Here is an 18704-nt window from a genome sequence, read left to right as displayed (position 1 = left end):
TCAAGTACTTTGGAATTTCAGGGTTGAGCAAGATGTAGGAGTTAGGTACTATTATTATTATGCCCATTGTACAGATGAGGAAACTGAGGCCTGGGAGGTGACTTGCCTAAGAATTGCTAGTGACTGCTCCCTCACTGGTACATTTGTATATCTCTGAACTGAAGGTGGGGGTGCTTGCATATAATATCAGCAGAGGATTACAGCCAGGAGAGGCTAAGTCAGGAGGATCTGGAGTTCAAGTCTAGCCTGGGCTACATAGTGAGTTCTGGGCTTATCTGGGCTATGTACACATAGGGAGAACTTGTCTGGGTGAGGGAAATGTTATTTTTAGAAGCTTCCAGAAGCCTCAGGTCTGGGGGAAGTCGGTGTTTTCATTTTGACTACAACTTATTTTCTGGCCCTTTGATGACCTCTTTCTCCTTTCCAGGACAATCCTGGAAACAAATCAAATGATAGAATGTACTGTCCTATAGCCTGGGAGAGAGAGCCTGTCCGAACACTGCCAGGAGTAAAAGCTAACACTTTCTACATTGCCTTTGATTTCCCACTTTTAAGGACTATTTGTTAATTTGTATTCATGAGTATTTGTCTGTGGCAGGTGTCCATGGAGGACAAAAGAGGGCACCAGAGCCCCTGAAGACTAAGGGGGTTGAAAGCTATCACCCGAGGTGAATGCTGGGAACCAAACCTGGGTCTTCTGGAAGAGTCATGAGTGCTCTTAACTTCTGAGCCATCTCTGGAGAGATATTTTTAGCAGTTAAGAGCACTGGCTGCTCTTCTAAGGAACCCAAGTTCAAATCCCAGCACCTACGGGGTGGCTCACAACCACCTGTAACTCCAGTTCCAGGGAGATCAGATCAGAGGCCCTTCTGGCCTCTACAGGCACTGCATACATGTAGGCATATAAATTAAAAATAACTTTGTTTTCTTAAAGTACAAGCCAGGTCTAGTGGCTCACATCTTTAATCCCAGCACTCACAAGGCAGAGGCAGGTGGATTTCTGAGTTCAAGGCCAGCCTGGTCTACAAAGTGAGTTCCAGGACAGCCAGGGCTACACAGAGAAACCCTGTCTCGAAAAACCACAAAAAAAAAAAAAAAAAAAAAAAGCACAACAGATGTGTATGGACGTCTGAAGGATTGGGCCAGTGACTACTCCCATGCCTCCCTTGGAAGAAAGCACAATATGCAGAGTCAGCTCTGTTCTCAGGAATTCAGACAACCTTTTACATCTGTGAGTTCCACATTCCTGAATTCAGTGAACCACAGACTGAAAGGCAGTGTTTGCATCTGATCAGGTGCGGCAGCTCATACCATGGGTATTCCAGCACTCAAGAATCTGAAACAGGACTGTGGTGAGTTCAAGGCTAACCTGGGTCTGTATAGAACATGTACACCTTTTTCACTCTTCCAATGCCCAAACAATCCAGTATGATAACTGTTTATGTGCCATTTTCGTTGGATGCATTACACAAACTTCTAAAGCAGTAGGTTGTTACCCCTTTGAGGAGTCGCACAACCCTTTCACAAGGTCTCCTAAGGTCATCCAAAACCACATATATTTATATTACGATTCATAACAATAGAAAAGCTACAGTGATAAAGTAGCAATGAAAAATAATAATTTTATGGTTGGGCATCGCTACAACATGAGGAACTGTATTACAGCACAGGGAAAGTTGAGAACCATTGCTCTAAAGGTTTAAAGCCCACGAGAATATATGCCCAGGTGACATGTGAACACTGCTCTGTTTTATAGGATGAACTTGACTGAGTGGCCTTGGACCTCCTTGGCAATCTTGGAAGCAGTCCATACCCACTGAGGGGTGACCTATTCCTGTAATTAATTTTCTGAGTAATAAAGGTCTTGAGACGATCCCAGAGCCAACCAGAGCTCTGCAGTCACTCCAGGCTTTGGTATAAGCAGCTCTCTATGTCACCTGGAAGACCGGGTGCTATCAGAATGTTGCAGTGAACCTGAAATGCCCCCCTCTCCCCACAGCTCCCATTTGTTTCTGAGATTCTACTTTGGGAGGTTGTGGGAGCAACAGGGCTTGAGACCTTACTGGTAGAAGATCAGTTTTGCCTCCGAAGGGTTTAGCCCAGCCTTTGGCTCTGGCTTGGTCTGCCTTAGATACACACTCCCACCCTTCACCATTGATCTGTTCCTTATTCCCTTTCCAGCTGTGATGGATTGAACCCCCATAAAACAGTGAGCCAAGATAAATCTTTCTTTTCTCACATTGTCTTGTCGCAGTGGGATCTGTGGTGTGACAGGCCCTGGCCACATCTCTAGAGTTCTGAGCAAGGCCATTCAGCCTGTCGCATAAATTATTGTCAATCGAGAAGCTTCTCAATGCTGGGAGGATGCTCAGCAGTCAAGGGTGCTTGCTGCTCTTGCAGAGGATCCAGGTTCAGTTCCCAGCACCCATGTGGCAGTTCCCAACTGCATGTAACTCCAGTTCGAGGGGATCTGATGCCTTCTCTTCTAGCCTCTGCACATATGTGATGCACATAAACTCACACAGGCACCAACACATAAAAATAATGAATAGGACTTCAAGAAAAAAAGATAGAGAAACTTCTCCTAGTGTTGGAACCTCAGAGACATGGACATCTGACCATAAGTTTTACCTGTCCCTGTGACCTGTACTGTCACAGGCTTACAGTATTCCATAGTAAGACAGTAAAGGTGAGATCAATGTTGAGCAGGGTCTTTGGGCACAAGAGAAAGCTTCCCACGACCCTCGAGGTAGCCTCATCCCCCAGATCAGCACCATGCCAGTTTGTCTTCTCCAGTCACCCTGGCTACATACAGTTAGGTCTCCTCACGCTGGCAGCCAGCGAGGGCCGTGTTTGACTCACAGATGAGTGTGTGTGGTTTGTGTGTGCAAACTGAGACCAGACAAGATACTGAAGTAACTGATGAAGACAAAAATTAAGTGATCTACCAACAGGCTCAGCTTCGGGGCAGTGTGCATAGACATCCTTCTGGGGTAAGAGAGGTAGCCAGTGATGAGAACAGGAAGGGTTAAAGCGGGCAAGATGGCTCAGGAGGTAAAGGCATTTGCTGCCAAGCTCAAGAGCCTGAATTTAATGAATTGCTGAGACCCACATGATGGAGAGAAAGAACCATTTCCAATGCTAATCTTCTTCTCTACACATCTGCGTGGTGGAATGCCCCCGCCACATCCATAAATAAATGTAATAAAATAATTAGACAAGATCAAAAGAGAAATGTAATAGGACCAGAGAGGAGGAGGTTTGGAAAGAGTGATGTGGGCAGACTTGTGAATGGGTTTGCTCTAGTCTGGGCATGGAGGATGGATCTGAATTGTGAGGATGGAGTCTCATGAATGGAATGATGTTGTTTTTCGGGGTCTTGGTTATTTCCAGAGTACGTTGTTGTAGAAATGCCCAGCCGTCCCCACCCTCTTCCTGGGTTACTTTACTCCTTTGCTTTCTACTTGCTGGTGAGGCTGAGGCTGTATGCTTGGACTGCCCAGCCTCCATCATCTTGTGCAGAACCCCTTTACTTTATAAACTCTTCAGTCCATGGCACTCTGATATAGCAATAGAAAATGAACCGCGACAGACAAAGTGTGAAAATGTTTGTGCCCCATGTCTATGTCACTAGAAAGCATCCATCACTGGTTGGAACCACCTAAGCAAGCTGACTCAGTGAGTCAGCCTGTGCTCAGACAGAACTCTGTCACCTGCCTCACTTGTGGACTCATGAACAAAACACCCACATGGCAGAGGTTCTCAATTCACTAAAGTGTCTCGGTACTGCCAGTGGGAATGTCTGATTTACCAATAGCAAAGGTTGAAGTGGATCCTTCAGTATGGCTTTCATCCTTCAAGGAAGAGCACAGCACTTGGTGACTAAGTAATGACTAAGTAATCTTTTTTAACTTATCCAGAAGGATAAGTAAGTCCTCTTGACATGGACCGATATATATTTAGGGTGTGGGTTTACCTTTCCGGGATGCAGAGGTTCAGTCAATCTGTGCTGGTCAGTTTATGGCAACTTGTTCCAAACTAGAATCACTTTGGAAGAGAGACCTTTAACTGGGGAACTGCCTCCATCAGATGGGCCTGTGGGGATGTGTGTAGGGGATTTTCTTGATTCATGCTTGATGAGGGATGACCCAGGCCACAGTAGGCAGTGACACTCCTGGGCAGGTGGTCCATGGAGAAGAAGTAAGTTAATATTGTTCCTCCATGGTTCTTATCTCGGTCCTTACTTTTCCCTCAGTGATGGACTGTGATTGGAACGTGTAGGCTAAATGGACCTTTACCACCCCAAGTTGATTTTGTTCTCTATCACTGAAACAGAATAGTACAATCTAAAAATTAGATCTCAGATAATATCATGGCATACCTGAGGCAGCTGAGGTGGTCCATTGGCCTGAATATGACTCATGAACTCTTCCTAGGAACTGACAGCCTAGAGGGCTTGAGAATTGTAACCTCCATGCAAGCCACACACGGGCCTTCAAGCACTCTTTGTTTCTCTCTATCTTCTTCCTCCTCCTCCTCCTCTGCTTCTTCCTCTTCTTCCCCCTCCCCCTCTTCCCCCTTCCCCCTTCCCTCTTCTCCCTCTTCCCCTCCCCCTCCCCATCTTCCTCCTCTTCTTCCTCTTCCTCCTCCTCTTCTTCCTCCTCCTCTTCTTCTTCCTCCTCCTTTTCTTCTTCCTCTTCTTTTTGAGGCACTTTTCTAGCCCATCCAGGATAGGGACAGAGTGGGCAGCACAGTTCCTTACCCTTCCCACTTGTGTTCCTGCTTTCTTCCCTGACCATAATCACGTCAGCTGTTGTGCTCCCTGGAGCATCGCTGCCCTCAGGTTGCTTCCCACAGCACCTCTGCCTGCCTTAAGGCTTTCTCTGTCAGCGTCTAGAAGACTTTCAGTCCAGCTAAACCAAAGGTTCTATTGCTTCTTCGCCTACCCTGCAGATCCACTCCAGGTCTCCAGGACCACGGTTAGAAGTGTAGCAAGAGGAAGGAGACTCAGATTCTATTTCTGTTCATTCTCTCTCTCTCTCCTCACCCCCTTCCTTTCTCTTTTCAGTCTAGAAACCCCTTATAAACTCTATTCTCTAATCAGAAGACATGGCTAAACAGAAAGGTGAGGACATTTACACATTTCCTCCTTCTCACTGGATGTGCCTTTTGCTAGAGGCTGCGATGACACAATGACATACTGGGGCCACCTGGAGTGGTCATGCAGATGCTATTCTTTGGTTACCTGGACATATGCTATCCTAAGACTCTGTTCTGACAAGGCATGGTGGCACAGGCCTGAACTCTAGCACTCAGCTGGGAGGATGGAGAAGCAGCCAAGACCAGCTTGAAAACAAAAGAGCCAGTGCAATGGCCCAGTTGATAAAAAGCACTGGCTATGTGTGCTTTGAGACTTTAGTATTATCCTCAGAATCTATGGCAAGAGGAGAGAAGTGACGCTGTTTTCTACATATGTACTATGACACACTGGTGACCAAACTCACACACACTACACACACACACACACACACACACACACACACACACACACACACGATAGATAGATGGATGGATGGATAGATAGGTAGGTAGGTAGATAGATAGATAGATAGATAGATAGATAGATAGATAGATAGATAGATAGATAGATATTTAGAAGAGAATCCTGTGAGGCTAGAGAAATAACCTCTATTATTAAGAGTGTTTGTTCCTTTTCTAAATGAACTTTAGTCAATTCTCTGCACCCTCTAATTCCAAGTCCAGGGGACCTGACATCCTCTTCTGGTCTCTACATATGTCTGAATACATGAGGCATATAACACACACACACAAACACACACACGAACACAGACACACACACAGACACACACACACACACACACACACACATGGCTATGTAGCAAGACCCTGTCACCTTGTCACATACATACATACATACATGCATACAAGCAAACAAAAGGCTATTGTCCTGGCAGGTTAATTGGACATTCTCATATGAAGGAAGTAGGAATAAGTGTCTCTTCCCCCAAGACCAGAGGAGAATGTTTGTGACTCGCTCTAGCTGATTGTTGGAGTGGCCCCTTGGTTCTTCCGTGATTAATTCTTGATGTTAAATCAGCAAAATATAGCAGCCATGAGCACATCCAGGTCACACAGGCACAGTGTGCAGGAGCCTAGACAGCACAGGGCCATCTCAGTAGGTAAAGCCACTTAGAGAAGCAGAGATGTTGGCAGAAGGAGAGGCCACCCAGCATGGGCAGTAGTTGGGAAGACAGTGAGCATCAGTGGAAAGCAGAGGTCAGCTGTAACCTGAGAGCTGCAGGTTCCATCCCACTGACCCTCTAAAGTTTCCCCTGAAAAAGAGAGAAATCTAAGGCTAAGGTGTGGACGGTTGTAGATCATTTGCCTAGAGTACATGAGGCCTTTGCAGACACACACACACACACACACACACACACTTAAGGTCATAAAGGAGATGTTCTCAAATGGGGTTAAATTGTTTTATGAAGATAGAATGTGTCATGTTGTGCCTGCATCTCAGCAGGACCAGGGACTCACTCTCTGTCACCTAATGGAAGAGGTTACAGCTTCCTTAGGGCGTGCCCCAGCCAACGATGGGCCAACACAGAAGTACAAAGTCATGGGTCCTTGAGATGGACAACGTTGACGTGAACTTTGCTGGACCAAGAAATGCCTAGGCTGTTAGTGAGGTACCATTTGGGGTGCATCTTTGATTGCTTTTGTAGGGAGGCATAACTAAGTGGGGGAAGATCTGCCCCAAATGTGGGCAGCAGCATGACACAGCTGGGGGTTCAGAGTGAATGAGGAAGTAAAAGGAAGACAGTAGCTGATCCCAGTCAGTCCTGAAATGTGGGCAAGCGGCCCCGGGCTCCCATCACTGTGGAGCTGCCTTCGTCTTTGCCTTCCCTGACACAATTGACTGCATCTCCTCACACTGATAACTATAATGAATGTAAATGTGTCTTAGCTTGCTTCATGTCAGGTCACAGTGACTAATTCACACACCCCCCCCCCCCGTGCCATCTCAACAGGAGAATTCTATTATAACTCAGAGTTCTTCATCATCCCATATGAAACTTCACATCCTCCATCACTCACCTGTGTTCCTGAGAGTTCTCTTGTGGTGGCTTGGATGAGAACTGTCCTTCCCAGGTCCCCAGATGGTACTGCTGTTTGCTGTTTGGGTAGGTTTAGGAGGTGTGACCTTGCTGAAGGAAGGCTGTCACTTGAGGGTGACAAAGCCACCTGCCATTCCCAGTTAACTCTCTGTGCTTCACAGTTGTGGGTGAAGATGTGATCTTTCAGCTTGTGTCTCCCTGCCAGAAGGGACCCATCCCTCTGTAACCATAAGCAAACAAACCTTTCCTTCTATAAGTTGGCCTGGTCATGGTGTTTTATCAAAGCAACAGAAAACTAACTAAACCATCTCCCACTTGTCAATCTCCTATAGAGCCTGCTTTCCTGGGGACCTGGCTAACTCTGTATGCATCTTCACCCAGACTGACCCAGGCCTGACTGTTCCCTACGGGATGGTACCAGGCTGCCTTCCTACAGTGCTGGCACAGGGTTGTACTTGCTCAGCATCCTTAAGAAGTGCCGAGATTGCTCTTTCTCGCTTTGAGCCAGTGCAGTGCGTGTCAAATGAAACATGGTGGCAATTTGGGCAGTAGTTTGTTTGTTTGTTCTGATTTTTAATTTCATACTGGGGATTGAACCCACGGCCCTGCATAGACAGCCTATGGCGGTTTTAACTTACATTTCTGGAGTGAGTAATAAGTTGAACATCTGTGTTTTCAGACCCTCCCTTTGGAAATATTCTTGGCACTCTTGTGGTCCCCATTACACAGACCCTCTTGTTTCATGCGTGAAGGGCTGATCCCATGCTAAATGGAAATGGGAAGCTGGAGAGATGGTTCAGAGGTTAGGAGACCCTACTGCTCTTTTGATTCCCAGTACCCACACTGAGTGGCTTACAACCACCTGTAGCTACAGACTCAGGAGATCTGATACTCTCTTTTGCCCTCAGTGGGCACTACACACATTTTTGCATGTACAAGTCGGCATGCGCCTGTGTACGCATATATACACACACATTAAAAAAATCAAGGGGGCTGGAGAGATGGCTCAGTGGTTAAGAGCTCCGACTGCTCTTCCAAAGGTCCAGAGTTCAAATCCCAGCAACCACATGGTGGCTCACAACCATCCATAATGAGATCTGACTCCCTCTTCTGGTGTGTCTGAAGACAGCTACAGTGTACTTACATATAATAAATATTTAAAATAAAATCAATAGATATGGGCTGGAGAGATGGCTCAGTGGCTAAGAGCACTGGCTACTCTTCCAGAGGTCCTGAGTTCAATTCCCAGCAACCCCATGGTGGCTCACAACCATCTGTAATGGGATCCAACGCCCTCTTCTGGTGTGTCTGAAGACAGCTACAGTGTACTCATACAAAATAAATAAATAAATCTTTTTTTTAAAAAATCAGTAACTATGGGCTGGAGAGATGGCTCAGTGTGAAGGGCACTGGCTGCACTTGTAAAGGATCTGTGTTTGATCCGCACACACACATACACAGTGACTTGTCAACATGTAAAACAAATTCCATGGGATCTGGCATTCTCTTGTGGCCTCTGCTGGGCCCAGGCACACACATCTTGCACATATGTACATATAGACAAAACACTCATGCACAGATAACAAAAATAAATAAATCATTTTTACATTTATTTATTTGTTTGTTTGGGATTGAGTCTCTCACCCTGTAGCCTTGGCTGGCCTGGAACATGCTATGTAGACCAAGCTGGTCTCAAACTCACAGAGATCTGTCTGTCTCTTCCTCCAGAGTCCAAGGATTAAAGGTATATACCACCAAGCTAATTAAAAACAAAACAAAACAAACAACCCCCCCTTTAAAAAACAACCAATCAAACCAAAGCAAAAAACAAATAAGAAGAGGCTGGAAAGATAGTTCAGTGGTTAACAATACTTGCTTACAGGTGACCAGAGTTCAGTCCCCAGCACCTACTTCGGGCAACTCACAACTACAACTGCCTGGCCTGTAACTCCACCTTTCAGGGAGTATGACAACTCACTGGACCCCTGCACACAGGTGGCCGACTCTCTCTCTCTCTGTTGGTCCTCCTGCCCCCTCCCCCATTTATTTATTTATTTATTTAGTTTTTCGAGACAGGGTTTCTCTGTATAGCCCTGGCTGTCCTGAAACTCACTCTGTAGACCAGGCTGGCCTTGAACTCAGAAATCTGCCTGCCTCTGCCTCCCAAGTGCTGGGATTAAAGGTGTGCGTCACCATGTCTGGCTTTATTTCTTAAAATATTTAAAAGAGACAGACAGACAGACAGACAGACAGACAGACAAACAGATGGACAGAAGAAAAACTGAAATGGATTCCCAGAGGCCACACACCTCTATAAATGTCCACAGTCCTCCTGTGACTAGACTTCTGAACTTTGGGGAAAGATTTAGTTGGTCACATTTCCTGTATCCTCTGTCTTGCCTCTTCCTGCCTGGCACTGTCAGGCTAGCTCCACCTCCTGCTGGCTCTCTGCATACTTTGTGGGACTGACTGTGAGACACTGGGAGTCTGTGACTTTCCTTTCACTGCCTGTGGGAACGCGCACCCCTTGCCCTTAGCCGAGGTTCCTGTGGTCTTCCTGCTTTGTTCAGGCACAGTTTTGCTCCGTGGCCCACATTGGCCTCACACCGCCTGCAGGACACCTTTAGTGAGTATCCTTGTTCTTGACGTTCTGAATAAATCTGACCAGTGGTACTGCTGTGATCTATTGCTAAATATCAAGTGTCCCACAATTCAATGGCTTAAAATTACCAGCATTGGAGCTAGAGAGATGGATCTGTGATTAAGGGTACTTTGGCTGGTCTTACAGAGGTCCCAAGTTCAGTTCCGAGCACCCACGTAGTGGTTCACTACCATCTGTGTGACTCCAGATCCAGGGGAACCAATGCCCGCTTCTGACTTTCATGGGTACCAAGCATACACATGGCACAGACATACACACAGGCAAAACAAACAAACAAAACAAACACATGCACATAAGATAAAATGCAAATAACTCTAAGAGAAAAAAGGAAAAAAAAAAAAAAAGAATTACCAACATTGCTCGGCATGGTGGGTCAGACCGTTACTTCCAGCACTCGTGAGTTAGAGACCTTCCTGGAGCAGATTCCCCGTCATCCATAGCAACAGAGTGAGACCGTCTCAAAAACAAGAACAAAACCAATCATTTGGGCCAGAAGATGAGTCAGTGGTTAAGGAGGTTTGCGACCAAGTCTGACAACCTGCACTTAATCCTAGAAACTCACGTGGTAGAAAAAGAACCAGCTACCACAAGTTGTCATCTGACCTCCATGTGCATGCAGCGACCCAAACACACAAATGCATACATACACACACACACACACACGCACACACTCAAATAGAACAAATGTAAAGCAGTAATAATAATAATAAGTATTCGAGCTACCTGGTGTTGGATAGTTGCCTGTATCTAGCACTTGGGATATGGAGCCTGAATGATCAGGAGTTCAAGGCCAGCCTGGCTACGGGAGACCCTATCTCAAAGGGACAGAATGACAACAGTACATGCCTTCATTTTGTTGTTTCTCGGGGCTCTGTAGGTCAAGGCGGCCAGCTGTGCTCTACAACTGTCAGGCCTAACATCCATCTGTGTGGCGACATCCACGTAGCTGTCAGCTCAGGATCGGCGGGATGTCAGCTCTGCTGGGCTTTCTCTAACAGCTCCAGCTTTCTCCCCTTCCCTCCAAGCCTTTCTATGCTGTCTTTCTTGGTACAAGGTGGCTCAGGGTTACCTCTGCTGACCCTGCTAGGCTCTCTTCACTACCAACCCAGAGCTGACCCAGCACTTCAACCTCCTTCTGTTGGCTAAAGCAAAGCTGTAGGACCATCCTAGGTCCCACTTGGGAGAAAACTGTCCAGAGAGGTGAGCACCTAGAGGCCAACTCACCGAATGTCGTCTTTGGAGACCAGTCACCGTAGTTTGCTTTGGTGGCTTTGAGGTTACAAACACTTGCTGCTTTTTCAAAAGACCCAAATTCAGTTTCCAGCACCCTTTCGGGTAGCATACAAACCGCTTGTAACTCCAGTTCCGGGTGAGAAATGATGCCCTCTTCTGGCCGTCCAAGGTACCTGCATCTCTCATGTACAGAACCGACGATTCCTCCTCCTTCCACAGCCCTCAAAAACCTCATCTGAGCCCAGCCTTAGTTCTAGGGTTAAAAATAAGTTTCTTATTAAATGTTGACGAGGTCCCGGGATGAAAGGCCTGTGAGCCAAAGGGATGAGTTCTCAAAACCCACATATCTGAGGCAAGACAGACATCAGGAAAATTGTGGGGACACCGAAAGGGAAAAGAACCCCTCACTCCAGAGTCTGAGGAGAGCCTACTTCCTGCAGAAAGCAGGGATTCCAACGCAATCAGTGTTTGCTGTGAAAGCTCTTCACCCACAGGGTGAAGATCTTCTTCTCTGGGCATATTTTATGATCCAGGCTTAATGCTTGAATATATATAACCTTGGGTGGAGTTTCGTTCCTTTCACCTCAAGCCTAAGAATGTCAAACAACACCTATGTTTGCAGTGCAAAGCTGTCTGACATTCCTGTGTTCCTGGAAACTGGACTTTACCTCATCATCTGGGACTCTCCCCTCTGGAACCACCTGGGGACCTTATTAACCTTTCCTTGTTTTGCTTGTTTGGGGCAAGGTCTCTCCCTAGGTAGCCCTGACTGGCCTGGAACTCACATTGATCCACCTGCCTCTTCTCTCTGTGGGCTGTGCACACCTGCACATATACACAAACAAATAAAATAAAATAGATAAACAAATAAAAAGGTCTGGGGGTGGAATCTTCACATGTCCACAGTGATTCTGGAATGCCGTAAGTTTAATTCTAGGCATTAAAGGTATGGCATTTAAGCTCTGGCCCTCTTTCTTGGATGGCTCTCACTGGTTCTTGGTTCTAGGCTTTGGATCTTTCTTCCTGCAAAAGACCCAGGGTCCACTGCACCCACGTGGCAGAGGACCCAGCACCCACATGGCAGCTTACAATTGACTGTAACTCTAGTTCCAGGACATATGACACCCGTTTTGGCCTCTGTGAGTACCATCCATGCAAGGGCAGGCAAAATGCTCATACAGGTAAATTAAAATAAACAAGATTGAGACTGGACAGTGGTGGCACACACCTTTAATCTCAATGCTTAAGAGTCATAGGCAGGTGGATCTCAGTGAGTTCAAGGCCAGCCTGATCTAAAGAGCTTATTCTAGGACATCTAGGGCTATGCAGAGAAACCCTGTCTCAGAAAAACCAAAACTAGATAGATAGTTAAAATTGTAGGGGCTGGATAGATGGCTCCAGAGCATTTGTAACCCTTGCAGAGGATCTTCTGACCTCCTCGAGCACACACACTGTTAGGACCTAGGTAAAGTATTAAGGCCGAGACAGAATGTTAGGACCTGGGAAAACTATTAAGGCTTAGATGGAATGTTAAGGCCTAGGTAAAATGTTAAGGCTTAGGTAACTGCTACCTTGTTAGCCTGCCATCATAAGGAAACTTTCTCGTGTTTCTGCTATCACTAGGAAACTTTCTAATGCCGAGATTGATTGCATATTCTGTTATGTCCTGCGTCCTTGGAAACCACTGATGATGGAAGCCAGTAGAACTGTTTTGTATAGTTACCCACAATGAGCTTGGACCCAAATCAACCACCCAACAGCACTTCCTGCACTTGTGTATAAGTTTTTATGGTATAAGCTGCCCCTGGGATGGACCCCAGCATAAGAGATAATTAACAATAAGAAACTATTTGGAATACGACTTCCATTTTGAGTAGTGGTTGAGTAAAGTTTAAGTTCCCTGGGAACTGACATCCTACTTGTCAGAAAGAGATATGTACGTGGGTAACTGACATCCTGGTTGGCAAATTAAGACATGAATGTTAGACAAGTACCATTCTGACTGACAAGTTAAGACATGAATGGTAGACAAGGCACATCCTCTGGCACAGTTGAATACCCTACCAATGGGAACAGGATAGATGCACAACAAAGACATGACCCTAAGGAAATCCCCTATCCTTAAATCCTGACTGGGTGAAGTATCTTGACACAGATGTTTATGGATTTGGGGCTAAAAAAAACACTGTAGGGGGGCTGGAGAGATGGCTCAGCGGTTAAGAGCACCGACTGCTCTTCTGAAGGTTGTGAGTCTGAAGGTTGTGAGTTCAAATCCCAGCAACCACATGATGGCTCGCAACCATCCATAATGAGGTCTAATACCCTCTTCTGGGGTGTCTGAAGACAGCTACAGTGTACTTACATATAATAAATCAATAAATCTTAAAAAAAAAAAAACACTGTAGGGCAGCTGGAGAGATGGCTCAGTAATTAAGAGCGCTGAGTGCTGTTCCAGAGGTCCTGAGTTCAATTCCCAGTAATCACATGGTGGCTCACAACCATCTGTAATGGGATCGGATGCCCTCTTCTGGTGTGTCTGAAGACTGCTACAGTGTATTCATATACATAAAATAGAATAAATAAATCTTTTTTAAAAGTCCAAAACAAAAAACAACCACCCACTAAAAAAACCGAAACAAAACAAACAAACAAAAGACAAAAACCACTGTAGGCTCTTAACTCCGGGTCATGGTTCAGTTCCTGAATGTGGACCATGTCCCTGGTGATCAGCCCTGGGGTGTGTGCTCAATAGCTCCCCCTGTCTGACTGAGATGGGTGTTCATGTGGTTGGTGAGGAGATTCCTAGACCCCAACACAAACAGTTAGCATATACACACATGCGAGCAAAACGCTCTTACAAAGAAAATAGGATAAATCTTAAAGGAGTTTTAAAATAGAAAATCTTTACTAAAATTAGATAAAAGAAAAATGTAAACATAAAAAAGTTTGGTTTTTTTTTTAAACCACTCATTTCTATATTTAGAAAAACATCTCTGTGTGTTTCTTATGTGTGGCACTAAGATCTACTCCAATAGAGCTACACTCAGACTGGAGTTGCTACAGATCACCTCTGTCATCCCAGGAGTTAAGATGCTAAGACAGAAGAATTACCATGAATTCCAGGCTAACCAGATCTCCATAGCAAACCTTATCTCATTAATAAAATAAAATAAAATAAAATAAAATAAAATAAAATAAAAACCACACGTGACATCACTTGCTGGGTCCTTGTCTGCTCCGGGCGAGTGATGTACAGAAATGAGCACTTAGGGGACATGCAGGAGCCTCAGTGGTTGTCATGACGATCAATGAGGTGTCCACGGATAGCCTGGGCTTAGTCAGGCCGTGCTGGTGGGGACAAATGCATGTGTCTTAGCTGGCCCGGAATGCCCGACTCGGCTCATATTCAGAGCTGAGACCTCGGTGGAGACAGCTGGAATCCCAAGCTCAGCTGAGACAATGGGGCATGGGGCCTCTCCCTTTGGCTTTCCCATGCATTCTTTCCTGGCGGATTCTTGAAGTAGGTAGGAAGATTGAGGTCAAGTTTTGCAAATGCTCTGGCCTAGGTGTGGCCCATCCTTCAATTCTCACTTGAGAAGGTGCCAACCCCTTTTCTTCCTTGTTCAGAGTCATTTACCTACGTGCTGGGCCGAGCCCCAATGGGAACTTAACATTCATTTTCTCTCTGTACTGGCTTTTTTTTTGTAGTGGTTCACACAAATTTATTGTTCCTTGCCAACACTTGCTATTTCGGGAACCACGGCAACCGTTTCACAACACACTTCAATTAACTCAAGATGTTCTATTTAGAACCATCTTCCCAAAGCTTTGCAATGCTGGAGGTCACAAGGGCATCAGTGAACTTGCACAGAGTCACACGGGGAAATATTTTTCTTTTGCCTTGGAACAAGAGACATAAAGATAAGGCTTGAGATGAAGGACAAACTCAGGCCCAGGACAAAACCAAAACCAGAAACAAAACCAAAAGACAGGAAATGATGGTTTCATTTACTGAACCTAAGGAAAATTTAAACCACGGTATTACTTTTAAAATATTTATTTTGTTTTTACTTATATGTGTGTACCTGTTGTGTCCGGCCAGCCGACCACATGTTTTGGGTCCTAGGCTGGAAAGGCATGTTGGAAACCTGGAAGAGAAGGAGGGCTAGGCTGCATGAGATAAGGAAGGAACCAAGACAAAGCTCTCTGCTCAAAGTTCAATTTTAATGTCAGCAAACACGCTCTTTAAAGAAAAGGGGAGGGGCTGGAGAGATGGCTCAGTGGTTAAGAGCACCGTCCAGAGGTCCTGAGTTCAATTCCCAGCAACCATATGATGGCTCACAACCATCTGTAATGAGATCTGATGCCCTCTTCTGGTGTGCCTGAAGACAGCGAGAGTGTACTCAAAAAAAAAAAGGAAAAAAAAGAAAAAGAAAAAGAAAAAGAAAAAGAAAAGGGGAGGCCTGTCCCTGGCCAAGCAAAGTTCCTTTGAAGTAGATAGGTCAGCCTTTTAGTGGGAAGATCGCAGTGTTAACTCCGGGAAGATTCTTGGAAGAGAACCAGTTTGGCCTCTGGCAGGTTGAGCCTCAGGCAGGTAGTAGCACATCAAAGGAGCAGCACAGCAGGTGGCTCTGCTCAAGCATCCGGATGGTCACAGCCAGCCTTGCTAGGCTGGAAAGAGGTAACATGTACCTATGTATGAGTATGTACACCTGAGTGTAGTAACCTCGGAGTCCTGAAGAGGGCGTTGGATTCGCTGGAACTAAAGTTACAGGGAATTGTAAGTTGCCTCACATGGGTACTGGGAACTGAACTCAGAACTTCTAGAAGAACAGTAGGCTCTCTTAACCATTGAACTATCATGCTAGCCCCCAAATATTACTTTTTTGTTTGTTTAACAGCTTTTGTTTTTGAGACGAGATCTGATTTTGTACCTGCTATTGACAATCTGGGCTAAAGTCTGTATCCATAGGGTGAGTTCATCTTCTTTGGTGGGTGAGATTACCAGAAGGGATACGTGACACCTGTGCTCTTGGAGGATCTGCCTTCAGTTCAGCCAGGGAAGTTTCCTTGCATTTGTTCCTAAAGTCTAAAGAGGCCTGGTTTGGAGTGTTTTTCTGAATGTGTGCACACTCAGGCTGACCAGCATCCAAACACCAAAAGCTACCTTTCAGTGCTCCCTCTTCCTAGAAACTATCAGCTCACCCGCCTCTCTATAGCCTGCATTTATTTCTCTCCGTGCTCACCCAGAGGTGAGTGTTTGGAGGCTTCTAGATTTCACTGGTTTTAGAATATTCATTTCCCTCCATATGATGCTCCCAGGTGTGTCATATACTACAAACTTTTCACTCTGTTTCCCTCTGTTCATGGTTCGTTCTCTCTCTCTCTCTCCCTCTTCTCCCTCTCCTTCTCCCCCCCCCCCCTCTTCCCCCTGACTCTCTCCTTCCCTTCCTACTCTCCTCCTCCTGCCTCCTCCTCTTTTTTAAAAAAATAGGAACTCACTATATAAACCTGGTTGACCTGGAATTCATTACGTAGAGCTGGTTGCTTCAAAATCACAGAGATCTGTCTGCTTTAGCCTCTTGACAGCCAATTCTTTATATTCCTGGGCATGGATGTAGTACTCAGTGTAAACACAGATAGATAGAAAGACAGACAGACAGACAGATAGATAAATTGCTTAGAGTGAGACCACAGCATACCAACACTAATTCACACTAAAATCACTCTGGGGAACAATCTTAGTGTACCTCAGGGGTAGAGCCCTTGCCTAGCATCTTCAAGGTCCTGGGTTTAATTCCCTGGTTTGACTCTGCACTCTTAATGAAGTATAATGATACTATGTGATGTTTGGGGAAATCACTCTTCGTCTCTGAGCCTCTGAGTCCTCATCTGTAAAACGAAGAAACAAATCCCCACAGGATTGGCTCCACCACCTCTAAAGGGCAATGCACACCTGGACATTTGCTTGCCCCGAGGGTCAACTAGTGGCTGTCAGGGTTCCTGGAATCAGGAGAATTGAACAGGTGGCACATGAGTGTGTGGCTGAAGCCCAACTCCCTAGCCCCCTTCCCCCTTAGTCTTCTCCCTCAGTCTGAGCTACAGTGAAACCTTAAAAAGCTTCCCAGCACTGGCCCTCCCAGCACATCAGCGGCTAGCTGAGTGCCCCACCTATACACTTCTGCCTTCCCTGGTCTGAGGGTTCAGGGGGCACAGGGTTTTGTCTTGTTTTGTTTTGTTTTGTTTTGTTTTGTTTTAACAGAACTCATGTCTTGTGTAAGGGACTGCTTCCAGCCAGCACTCTGCACATGCCTGTCCCGTGAGGTCGAAGCTATTGTTAGCCTCTAGTCCGGGGTGAGGGAGCAGAGGCATGGAGTCACTCAACACCTGACTCGGGCCATAGATGAGATGCACCCGGATTTACGGCTCCAGAAGTAAGCAACACATGGCTTACTTTGGGGAATGCAAGCTTTCTCTTACTTATTTTTTGTCAATATAAACAAATATTTGTTTTTCTGGTATTTAAAATAAACCAAAAAACCAAAAACAAAAAAGTGTGGAAGCCGGCTATGTAGGTTCGTGCTTGTGAGTCCAGCACTCGCGGGTCGAGGGAGGAGGGTTGCCACCTCGTAGGAGCGTAGGAGCAGTAGCAGTGGATACCTGCATTCTCAGCTCTGGTCGAGGCAGCTGAGGTGCGTAGCACGGAAGCTAAGCTTGGGATAAGGCCAGCGGGTCCAGGACCTTCCAAAATGTGGGATATAGGATAACCAGGGTCTTATTCATTTGTGAGAAAAGGTGAAAGTAGTTGCAAGCTTGTGGCCGGTCCCTAGGAGGCAGAGGATCCTCCTGCGCTCATCCACAGGGCCCCCCCAGATCCAGCCTGAAACCAACCGCAGTCTCCGCCCTCCCAGTAAATAGGCGTCGCTATTCTAGGCAAGGCCCAGGATAAAAATACTTGCTATGTTCTGCAAGGTTTTTTTTTTTTAAGTCATGAAAATAACAGTGCAGTAAGCTGTCTATTTTTGGTTGGTGCCTGTTGGCACGTGTTCAAAGTCATGGCCCAAATGAGATCTATTTAGAAACAGGTCACCGCAGTTTGTGGGTGTATGGAGGGGCCTCAGACCTGAACCTCGAGCAGAGGGAGAGGAGGCCAGCCTCTGGGCAGGCCTGAGCATCCATGTGTGCCCTGCTTCTTAGCCAAGTTCTTAGGGGTGAAGACTCCACTCCGGCCTGAGGAATCCAACCTTAGGGTGGGACTGGGGTGTGAGAATGTTCCCCAACTTCTCTATAAACCGGCTGATCACACGGCTGCATAGCAGCCTGGCAGATATTCCAGTTGGGGCCCAGCATCTGGGACTGGGCTGGGTTTTTCCAGCCTCAGTGGACAAGAGGGTGCTCCTGGAGGCTGAGAAAAGATCATCTCTGTTAGATGGCTTCATGCAGATGTGGAAAGAACCTGCCCAGGCCTGGGTTTCGGTCTTGGCCCTGGGCCTCCTGGCAGTGTGATGTTAGACAGGTCACTTCACCTCTCCACCTTTTGCTTTTTTCTTTTAGTAAAATGGAGATAATAAAGCCAAGCTTAGAAGAAAGTTGGATGATTGATGTAGATGGTACATTTTAAAGATTATGGTTCATATGGGATGGCTACCATGTCTGGTTTCCTGATTATA

General features: G+C 46.0%; 1 long non-coding RNA gene across 1 annotated transcript; it reads right to left on the bottom strand.

The window, feature by feature from the left end:
* Nucleotides 1-7146: 7146 nt before the first annotated feature.
* Nucleotides 7147-11536, bottom strand: Gm38879. Its single transcript, XR_869384.1, has 3 exons — nucleotides 11026-11536; nucleotides 10153-10258; nucleotides 7147-7197 (listed from the first exon to the last, which is right to left on the bottom strand). It is a non-coding gene; the product is annotated as a predicted gene, 38879 (long non-coding RNA).
* Between the last annotated feature and the right edge of the window lie 7168 nt (nucleotides 11537-18704).

This window comes from Mus musculus, chromosome 6 (assembly GCF_000001635.26).
Source record: "Mus musculus strain C57BL/6J chromosome 6, GRCm38.p6 C57BL/6J".
NCBI lineage: Eukaryota > Metazoa > Chordata > Mammalia > Rodentia > Muridae > Mus > Mus musculus.
Note: the sequence above shows the minus strand (reverse complement) of the source record. Positions and strands in the feature narration are given on the sequence as shown.